Source organism: Myotis myotis, unplaced genomic scaffold (genome assembly GCF_014108235.1).
Source record: "Myotis myotis isolate mMyoMyo1 unplaced genomic scaffold, mMyoMyo1.p scaffold_m19_p_6, whole genome shotgun sequence".
NCBI lineage: Eukaryota > Metazoa > Chordata > Mammalia > Chiroptera > Vespertilionidae > Myotis > Myotis myotis.
Window position 1 is genome coordinate 93291131 of NW_023416368.1, and position 11555 is coordinate 93302685.

At 48.1% G+C, this 11555-nt stretch overlaps 1 pseudogene; it reads left to right on the forward strand.

Annotated features, from left to right (window-relative positions):
* Nucleotides 1–10846: 10846 nt before the first annotated feature.
* LOC118659439 lies at nt 10847–11033 on the forward strand (annotated as a pseudogene).
* Nucleotides 11034–11555: the final 522 nt, after the last annotated feature.

An 11555-nucleotide genomic window follows, 5' to 3' on the forward strand; every position in this document is an offset into this window, starting at 1 on the left:
TTAGTCTATCACAAATATTGCCAGCACCATGATTTTTAAAGGGCAATAAAAGAAATTTTAGTTATGTGGTTAACTGCACTATATCAGTTTTTCGCTTGCAACGTCTATCAATAAAAAGAAAATGTGGTCATTGAAGTTTCCGGAGTATATTAACCTATTTTGACTTTTCCCCAAAGGTATTGGAGAAAGCCAATGTTTTCTCAAACTGCCCTAGACGATTAGACTTAATAATAACCAAGAGCCAAGAGAAATACAATTTTGTTCCAGAATGGTTCAGGGAGAAGATTCCCCTCACAGCAACCATGCAAATAAAAGCTGGCCCACAGTTTCATGTCCTAGATGAAATGGGGAAGTGGCGTGGACATAGTTTAACCACAGTTGAGACACTTCTCAATACTATCCCTCTATTTTTTCATCAAGATGTTCTTGTGCATCAGCATGCAACAGCAATGACTCCAGCAGGGCCCTGGAATCCACAGCTAGCCACACTGTGTTCAGAATCCTCAGTAAAACTATTTCCATTTACAGCTGGGGAAGCAGATACCCAATTATGGGTGGAGGCTAATGGATGGCTATGGTCACAGTTAGGGACTGCCACCACTTTGGTTTCCTTAGTATGAAAGAAGCAAAAGGTCCATGGAAGTGACTTCAGCAGAAAGTCTGATGCTTACCTTTGGTGACGATAAAGATCAAGATGGCAGCCAGGATGTTAAGAACATGATGCTCCCACTAAGCCACATGGATGTAACCGTCGTTGCACCTGTTAGCTTTCTTTTCCTTCGTTATTGCTTACAGCGCCCAGGCACCTGAAAATGCAAAAGTCAGGGAAGAGGCTTCAGGGAGGTCCAGCCAAATCCATCCAGGCCCATATCGTACTAGCAGTGGCATCTTCCTTTACCAAGCGAAACAGAGCTCATCATTTTAACTGTTTTATACCTCTTATGGATTAAGACAGTAGAAAAAACTTAAATCTTCCCTACCTGATCCACCAGTGCGGCAGGAAGCAGAAGAGAAAGGGTGAACGTTTTATATGAGTAGTTAAGCTGAGTGTCCAATATGATGGCTATCAGCCACATGTGGCTATGAGCACTGGAAATGTGGCCAGGAAGACTGAGAAAAACTGGGATTTTCAAGTATATTTCATTTTAATTCATTTAAATTTAAATAGTCACGTGTGGTTGGACACCACTGAGTTGGAGAAAGAGAAACCATTGACCCAGCAAAATAGTTGTTATTTCTCTGCCATCATTGATGTCCAGTTTCTCCTCTGAGGCTCATAGCATTGCCCGTTGGGCTGGAGGAGCAGGTACTATTCCTGCATTTTAAGCAGACATATGAAGGATAAACAGGATCCTTTAGAGTCATTAGGCAGTTTATAACAGAAGCATGCTTCCAACTCACAAGTTATGGCAGCTAGCTCCGGTATCTGAACAACGATGACGACAACAATACATTAACGACATCACCAACACGGACGGCTCGCTCTGTCAGGAAGCTCAGGGCTTCCCAGCAGCTGCACGTGGTGCTCAAGGAAAACAGTACTTTAGACATGGCCCACGGAGGTGGGGAGGGGGCTGGGTGAGCTGCACCCCTCCAGCGTGCCATCTGAAACCATCCGTTACACTCAGTTTACATTCTGTAATTAAGATAAAAATAGAAGGAAAAGGAAAAGGGTAGGTATTCAATGTTGATTTGTAAAGAACTTTCAAATGTTTCATGAAAAACTCCAGCTTGCTTTCTTAACCATGTCGTTTTATGTCTGAAATAGCGATTCAGAATTCCACCCTTTTACAGGTGTTCCTGGAACCGTGCGTGATGCTCACCATTATGTTGCCAGCCCCCCAGGTACTGCTTGTGACCTAAGGCTGGTGGCTGGCACCTCCCAGCAAACTGCACATTGGCACACAGATCAGGAAGCTTGGCAATGTCTCATTTAATCCTTACAGCAATCCTATGAGGCTGTTACTATTAGCATACCCATTTCAGAGGTGAGAACATTGAGACTTAGAATGGCCCAGTAACCTCCCAATGGCCGAACAGCTCTAGGAAGCTGCTGGGTTCCCATACAACTTTCTGGCGCAGAGACTGAGTCCCCGAGGGTGCCAGCTCTCAGTTCTGGGCTTCATAATTATTAATATGAGGAAATATCACAAGGAAGGCAACGTAAGAGGAGATTCAGAGAGCCGCTCTGAAAAATATATTTTTAAAACAACATCTTGATAAGATGAAACTCAAGAGACCTTTCTAATTGTCAAAAACACAAAATACAAACTAAAATGGTTCTGGCACATTCACAGCATTTCTCAGATTTTAAACATAAAACACTGACTGGCGTGTACAACTTTTGGCTTATGAAAACGGAAAGGCTGGCCAGTAACTTTCCAGCAACCACAGCGCTCTGACCCGCTATGGCAGCCCCTATTCACATCCAAGCCTTGCCACCCACAGCCCCCTCAGTGTGGGTGGTGTTTGCTGGGCCTGAGTGTGCTTGCTTCTTTGACTCCAACACAACGCTGTGAAGGCCTGAGGTAAGGTTTGTGGTCATGCACATGCCCTCCAGCCAGCCCCTTATACCAGCGATTTTCAACCTTTTTGTCTCACGGCACACATAAACTAATTACTAAAACTCTGCTGCTCACCAAAAAATATATTATGTTTTTTGCTGATCTGAAAAAATAGGTATAATTTTGGTTGTGTCGGCTGCTGTCTTTTTGTTTTTGCTGTTAATCATCACCTGAGGATATTTTTTCCGTTGATTTTATAGAGAGAGTAGAAGGGAAGGAGGAAGAAGGCGAGAGAGAGAGAGAAAAATCAATGTGAGAGAGACACATCGATTGGTTGCCTCCTGTATGCATCCAGGTTCAGGCCCAGGGATGGAACCTGCAACTCAGATGCATGCCCTTGACCCAGAATATAACCCATGGCCCTTTAGTGCACAGGCCAATGCTCTAATCACTGAGCACACTGGCCAGGGCAGGTATTGCATGTTTTAAATTTTTTTGTGGCATACCAGCTGAAAATTGCTGCCATGTACATGTCACAAATACATATTCATATATACATGCACATACATGCATACTAACCTATATGCACACATGTGTATGCATGTATTTGCACACATGCACACTTGCAACACCAGTGTACATAACATACACAGATACACAATACACATGCACACATAATACACACCTCTATATACACATATATATGCACACATACACATGACACATGTGTGCTCACATCCATGCATGCACACACACTGTAAAGATACATGTGTATATGCACATGTACATGCACAGATCCATGTACACACACAAAGATACATACTTCTGCACATACACATGTACACAGACACACTTATCCAATACACCCACACATAGGCATGTACACAGACATGTGTACACATATACACAATACATTCACACGTATGCACACACACACGCAGCTCTGGGCAGGCTGGCCCTCCGCAGGGAACTGTGTCCATGCAGTCTGAACACCGCAGGACACAGCACTCTTTCTCTGACCATTGTTCTCTGCACAAAGACAAACTCCCAGCCAAGCTCAGGCTTTCTTTCGTGATTTGCATGCAACTTCCATCTGAGCGCTGCTGGAAAGACTCTTGGACTTGACAGGCAGAAACTGGAAGAAGCTGCTGTCACTTCTGTGAGTTGTTGCAGATGTCCTGAGTGGGTCAATGGCAAGGCCCGGACATCAGAGGCCAAGCTGCCTTGCCCTCCTGCCGGTCCTCTGTGAGGCCTTGCACAGCCTGCTGCTGCCATCAGACCCCATTCTCTGCTGTGCTGCTCAGAGCCGGCCCCCACGCTCGGAGCAGCCCCTGCCTCCCCGGGCTGTGGTCACAGCCTCCAGATCCTCTCTTTTCTAGGCCCAGGAGCCTTGGAAGAACAAAGACTTTTATGACAAGTTTTATTAGCGACGCCTCCTGTGCTCACGCTCTGGGACAGGTCAGTGCTATCAACCCCATTTCACAGAGAGGAAAACAGCCCAGAGAGATCAGATGCTCCACTCAAGGCCACACAGCCTGTGTGAGGCAGAGATAAGACAATTAGCCCCAGCCTACCTGTTGGGACAAAGCACGACGATTTGTGATGCAGGACTCCAGGGCAGTTGCTCTGAAGGTCCTGGAAGTCAGACCTTAGGAGGCCAGATAGATATAAGCATGGGGGCAGCATACAAAGTTTTATTTCTGGGTGACACCCCCCAGCCCGCTCTGACCCACCTCCCACCACCATCTCTCTTCTTCCCTTGGTTCCACTAGCTGGTGGAATATTCCAGTTGCCCCCGTGTAGCTAGGTTGCAGTTTAGAAAGGACTTCAGCAGCTACAGGCTCTTCTGGTGTCACCAGGTAGAGTCCAAAGGCCGAGCAGAGGAAACTAGATTCTATTCTGTTGACTTCCCCACTCACGATGCTGGACCACACGCAGCTCCCATTGAATCTCTGGCCCCTCATAGGGAGGGGCGGGGGGTGTTGCATTGACACTCTGTGCTCCTCTCCTTGGTCCCCCAGCTCTTCATTTGCGGCTGAATATAAGCAAGAGGTGGTACCTACTTGTAAAAAGGAAATAAAAGAAGAAGGCGAGGTGAGGATGACAGCTGGGCAAATGAGGGAAGCACAAAAGCCACAGGCCACAAACCTCAGCTCAGAAAGCAGGTCCCCTGAGTCAAAGCACAGGTTCTGCCGGCTCTCCCAGGGAGCTGTACGGCTGGCAAGGCAGCCCAGGCGCCGGTGGCCTCATGTCCTGGGAAGGAGCCCAGGCCCGCGGGTGTGCACCGTGGAGCTTGTGAATTTCGGTTGCCAGGGGCACGTGTGCTTGCCAAATCTGATTGGGTCCTTCCAGATTTGGAGGTTCCCAAAAATACACAGGCGCAGGACTCCCAGGCTTCTCCACGCAGATTAAAGGTGCATTGGGGGGTCGTCTGCAGGGGCCCTCAAACGTCCTCCTATTTAAAACAATGTCCTTCCTCATCCTCCCAGTCTTTCTTCCTGAAGATCCTCCTTCAGCCTCAGACGCGTTGAGGTGGGAGAGCATGGGGTGCAATTGTGACCCATTTCAACTCTCCAATATCCCAACCCTTTCCCTGGTCGGGCACTTCTCTGTATGAGTCAGCTCAACTGCCATAAGCAATAGCACAGGCTCGGGGCTAAAGCAACAGACACTTATTGCCTCACAATTCTGGAGGCTGGAAGTCCAAGATCAAAGTGTCACACACACACACACACACACACACACACGCACGCACACACACACACATGCCATAGTGGCAATGTGCATATGGCTGTGTGCTCACTGTGCCTCACATGGTCTGTCCTCTGTGCGTGCATGCCTTGTATCTCTCTTTGTGTCCAGCTTCCCTCTTCCTTATAAGAACACCAGTTAGATTGAATCAGGTCCACCTAATGGCCTCATTTTAACTTACTCACCTCATTAAAGGCCCCATCTTCAAATGTATACACATTCTAAAGCACCGGGAGTTAGGGCTTTGGAGGCTGGGGGGTTGCAATTCAGCCCATAACACCTTCTTATAAGTCTGAATAGGAGACAGAGTCAGATTTCCACAGTGGAAGCTTAAGATGTCCTGCTCTCTCTGTTCCTGCCTCCCTTGCCACTGGGCTGAGCGGGGGGGATTCACACTCTGCTACTGAAAGCTCATGCTCTGGACGTGGGGTCTGAAGGAAGTGAGGTGGGCACCAGGGCAGAGGGACTCTCACTCCCATTGGTGCCATGGGCAGCAGGGCAGGAGCAACCAGACCATGTTCCTGGCACAGAAGAGGGGAGGGGAGGCCATGTCAGTAAGTCTGTGTTCCTGCCCTAGCACTGAGCACAGTGGTGTCTGGTGCTTAGTTCAACTACAGAGATTCCAGTTTCCACAGCACGGTTTTGGGCACGGTTCCTGGCTGCTTAGCCTCAAACTCTGGTTCTCTAGACCCCCCTGTAATTCTGAGAGCTGCCTGAATGCTTTCTAGTGAGTTCCCTTTCTGCTTAAAGCAGCTAGAGCTGAATTCTGTTGCTTACAGTTGTGAAAACTCACACAGAGGGGAAACTTTTTACTTTATAGTCAGATCTCAATCTGACTTTAAACAAAATAAAAAAAGAGAATAAAGTCAACTTTCGTTGTAATTCAGGGACAAAATAGACTTTTGACATAACTATTAATTGCATTGCGTATCAAAAAATAAATAAAAGTTTTACCTCTGGACCAATCTTTATAAAACACTTCCCCTCAGGAACCTGTGATGGCTCCCTATTGCCCATGGTTTCAGCTTTAAGCTCCTTTGTCTGGCTTTGAGAACCCTCCAGAGTATAATTGCAGCCTGTCTAGTCCCTCTCACACCTACTGCTGAGGCCGGCTGCGGTTAGAAGGGCCTCCGCTTAGCGGTGAAGCTCACAGGCTTTCCCATCAGGCTGCTCAGGTTGGAACACAGGCAATGCGACCTTTGATGCTTGCACCCTCTCAGCCCCAGTCTCCTCGTGTGCACAGCAGAGGTGATGATGGCCATGGAAGGCAGTTAGCTTGACCTCTGTGCCGTGCCAGCAGATGAGTGTGACCAGCATGTGTCAACAGCAGTTGCAGGATCAGCAGCAGCATCACCTGGGAACTTGCTAGAAATGCCAGTCTTGGGCCCATCCCAGACGGGCAGTGCTGGGCCATCGGGGATCAAGCCAGGGGACCACGCTCTGGGCTAATACTAGTTCCATCACCACTGCTGACAGCTGGTTTAAGAACAGTCATGACTAATGCCAGCAAGACTCAAGGAAAAAGTTGCTGTGGCTTCTAGAAAAGAAGCTCCTTGCCTCTTGGTAGAAAGCCATGGGATGCCGCATCCCTCTCCCCAGGAAGGTAGAGGATGCGCTGCTTTCCTGTCTGAGGGGAACTGAAGCCGATGCGTGGGGAGGGCAGTACGAGGAAGTACACTGAGAAGTGGGAGATGGAGCCAGACTATGACAAAACCCTGCCCGCAGCCCACCCTACGTCCAGATATCCAGCTACATGAGCCAAGAGAATCCTTATCTCTGAACTGAGTTGAGGTTTCTGTGACTTGCAGCCAAAAGGACTCTAATGATTTATCTCCTAGGATTGCTGTGAGGTGAGATGATTCACGTTGAGCACTTAGCACATTCTCTAACACCTTGGAAACTCTCATTATGTGTCTGTCATCATCACTATTCATAGTATTTTCATTATTAGTATTACATACATTCCAGATGCATTAAAACAAACTGTGTCTTGACCTATCCTAATTCTCCAGCTGTGAGCCTTCGAAGTCCCACCTCCCTATTTCAAGACCCACCTCAAATGGGACCTTCCTGAAGCCGTTTGAATTACTGAAGCCAATCCAACTCCCTCCACTGAATTCTTGTATCCACAACTGTGCCTAAGTTGTACCAGGGTTGGCATGTGTCAATCAGAGAGGGGCCGAGTACACAGGCAGGCAGTTGGGCACCACTGCCATGTGGGGTAGGCCTGTGTGGCACACCTTTGCTCTCTCTCCCAACTAGAACACAAGCTCCTTGTAAAAGGCACCCATGTGTCATTTCTTTTGTTTCTCTACAAAACTTAGCATGAAGCTGAGTGCCTGGGTGAAGGAACCAAGTGCCCAGAAGGCACCATGTGAATGGCTCACCTGTATTATCAAATCTGACTCTTATGCAGTTCTATGAGGTAGTTACTGTTTTCTATGTTCCTCCATCCACACCAGCATGGCAGTAAAAATAGTCACAGTAGGATTTTTTTCTAAAGAAAATCACTTTATTCTCATTGATTCATAGAAAGTAACATCACAAAAGCTAATTTAAGGAGACCTCACAAACATTTGTCCAGCCCCAAACTCAATACCATCTCAGTAAACTTCTATACAGTAAAAACACCTTCTTCCATTGCAATACTTTTTTTTAACGTTTTGCCCAGCTAGCATGGCTCAGTGGTTGAGTATCAACCTATGAATTAGGAGGTCATGGCTTGATTCCCGGTCAGGGCACATGTCTGGGGTGCAGGCTCGATTCCCAGTGTGGGGTGTGCAGGAAGCAGCCGATCAATGATTCTCTCTTATCATTGACTAAAGGCCTGGTGCACAAAATTTGTGCATGGGAGGGGGCGCGGTCCCTCAGCCTGGCCTGCAATGATGCCACCGTCCCACGCCCTGGTCTCTGGCCAGAGGCCCCTCCCTCCACACCACTAGAGCATGGGATGCTGGGTTCCTGGCCCCTCCCTCCACATGGCCAGAGCATGGGATGCTGGGTCCTTGACCCCTCCCTCCACACGGCTGGGGTGCAGAATGCTGGGCTCGTATTGCCAGGGCAATGCCACCAGCGTCCCCTCCATCCCCCGCCACTATGGGTGCCGCCATCTTTGTCACAGAGTGATGGTTATTTGCATATTACTCTTTTATTAGGTAGGCTGTTTCTCTCTCTCTCTCTCTCTCTCTCTCTCTCTCTCTCTCTCTCTCCCTTCCCTCTCTGAAATCAATTTTAAAAATGTTTTATTAGTTTTTAGAGAGAGAGAAAAGGAGAGATAAAAAACATTGATGAGAGAAACATCTACAGCTGCCTCCTGCACTCCCTCTGCTGGAGATCGAGCCCACAACCTGGGCATGTGCACCAACCAGGAATCAAGACAGTGACCTCTTGGTTCATGAATCGATGCTCAATCATTGAGCAACACTGGCCGGGTCCATTGCAATTCTGATGCAAGGAAACTACTAGTAATAATGATAGAGTATAAAGTATAAAGTAGTTTTATACTTTTCCTATGAATTATATTTTTATACTAAATGAAGTTGATCATGAGAGATGATTTCTCATGTTTTCAATCTTAACTTCTTGATTAGACTAATCTATTTGTAGAATCGCACTGTTTCAGCACTTCACTGAGGTCTCCCTGGTTCTGGGCACATGCCGAGCACTGTTTCATCTCGTGGTGACCACACTAGCCTGTTGTTGCTGCTGGTGGTGGTTAGCTGGCTGAGTTCCCTGAGGCTCCTGGGTGAGGTCAGGCCTGGAGGACTCAGCATTACTTCCTCACGGAAGCCCCAGCAATGGCATGAACTAGTGTGGGGCCGACAGCAGAGCCCACAGCCACACCAGCTGCAGTGGTTGCCATCTGGGCCATTAGATCTGGCTGCTAGGGTGTAGCAGCAGGTGAGCCAACAGCAGATGGTGCAGCCCTGGGCGCAGCTCTCATCTGAGGTGCCCAGCTGGCCAGAGGGACCAAGGGGGAGGTATGGCTTTGGCTTTCATGTGGCATCACAACTGCCAGGCGGTTCTGTGTTTGCAAGTTTGAAACTCGGAGATGACCCCCACAATAGGAATCTCAAAAGACTATATTTTCTGGCTTCAGCCTTATTGGGAATTCCAGACCACCTTGGATTCCCCCAAATCGTTCTGAGATCCGCAAAATGTGGACCATCCTCTTGGTTCACCCAGGCATCAGCCATCTTACTTCTCATCCTCCCCAAACCTCACCTCCATGACCATGCTGTCCCCACCATCGACAGAGTCTGAGTGTCTGGCTCCTGTGCCATGTGGAAGCTTGGGATCGAGAACAGAGCCCCAAGTCACTACTGAAGCCTCAGATCCACCTGCTACAGGTGGCCCATCACAAACACATTCCTTCCTGCTTCCTCACCTGAATGTGCTGTCTTCCTCCTCCTGGCTTCTAATCTCATGGCTCACCTTGTGACTTCACTCACCTCTTCCTTTTTGATGACTCCTACCCAGGGAACCCAACGTGGTTTGACTTCATCTCCTCCTTTTCTGCTGCAGAGCACAGTGAAGAAAGGCCACAAACCCGTTGTCTGCATGCGTCCCCATGGATGCGTGGTAATTCTTTAATTCATTTTCTGCTATCAAATGCCTCCATATCTCTTGTCTGAAGACTCCTGGCCATTCTCTGTTTTCCACTCTTAGGAATAACTTCATCTCCAATTTCACTGAGCTCACTGGATCTTGTTATCTTGCCTTGGCCGGCCCATCTCTCTGAATCCTCACCTTCCTCTTCTCTAATGTTGTGGACTCTGCGAAGGATGGCACTGTCCTCTTTGCCAAAGCCAACCTCTCACCCAGCGCTTCTCACCAGCCACAGTCTATCACCTCTCTGCCCACCCTCGTTGGCTTCTTCTCGCCTGATTGTACCTCCTTCCTCGTGTTTAAAAAGGACCATGGTTACTCTCTACTAAAATGAAACCAAAGCCCTTTTCCTTCACCCAGTTCTTCCACAGGCTTCTGCTCCCAGCTCTTAACCACCCAACTTCTGAAAATGACAGTCACCTTCGCCATCCCCCTTCCCTTACTCTCCCTCACCTTCTCCATTGGTCTCTCCCCGCGAGTCTCTTGAAACTGCTTTCTCAAAGGTGAGGAAATGATCCTCTGAGCACCACCCACCACCCTGTCCTTGGTGGACCTGAGCGCACGGAATAGCATCTCCTTTGTGAGTTTCTGCACATCCCCCACCTGCCGCCGTCCCAGGAGCACCTCCTGTTTCTGCCTTCAGCTCTCTTCCCTGTCTTTTCACACTCCTTCCCTCGGTGAACTCACTCACACCACAGTTACAACTCTCACTTCTCCCAACAAGATGAAGCCCCCTCCTTCTCTCTTGCCGACGTCCTTCCAAGCCCCAAACCTGCAGGCAAGCTCCTTCCAGAAGTGACCCCACTAGTTTTCTTCTTCTGATCTTACATGAGAAGGAGACTTTAATGTAAAGTAAATCATTGTCTAGTCTAAACTCTGATCCTATCACTGTACTTGGGGGAAGATTGTCATCAGGCCTTGGGTTAAATGTTTGCAGTGGTGAGAGGCTCAGTATTTCATGAAGTGCCTTGTTCCATTTTAACCCAACATGGGTACCCCATGAGGCTCTATCCGGGCGACTAGAGGAGCACAGGGCTAGGCCCCAGGAAGTACCCGCTCCTTTTCTCACCGTTGGAGAGAAAGCCGGGCCTTGAGTCTGTGCCACTTTTCCTACTGGTTCTCTGAGTCCTGTGGACAATGACTGAGGAGACAACCATGCCGGCCACATCTAGAGACAAAAAAGGAAGAAAAATATTTATTAAATGGCAATTGAGCTCACCTACCTACAAAAGAGCCGCCCTGGTATAATGTGCTCTTTTCCTTTTCTGCCTCGCATCCTTCCCAGACTTTTGCCAAGTTAGATTACTCTCTGTTGCCCTAACTTGCCCCTCTCTCCTGCTTCCACACTCTCCTTTTTGCTGATTGTTATCAGAAATGTCATGGAAGGGCCCCTCAGCCTTTCCATGCTGCCAGGTGGCGCGGATAGCAGCTCCCACAGGAAAGTGTCCTGATCTCACCAACTAAATCACCATTCTCCCCTCTAAAACCCTAAAAACACTTTCTTTATACTTCTTATCCACTTATCTCTCATTCTATTCATTCATTTATTCATTCCACAATATTTCTTGAATGCAGGATGGCCCAGGCTCTGTTCTGGGCACGGGAGACCTGGCAGAGAATACGGTATGGAGTTCCTGCCGGGAAGGCAGTATACAGTGGTCACCATGAAATGTAATGTTTGTTAGGAAAGGA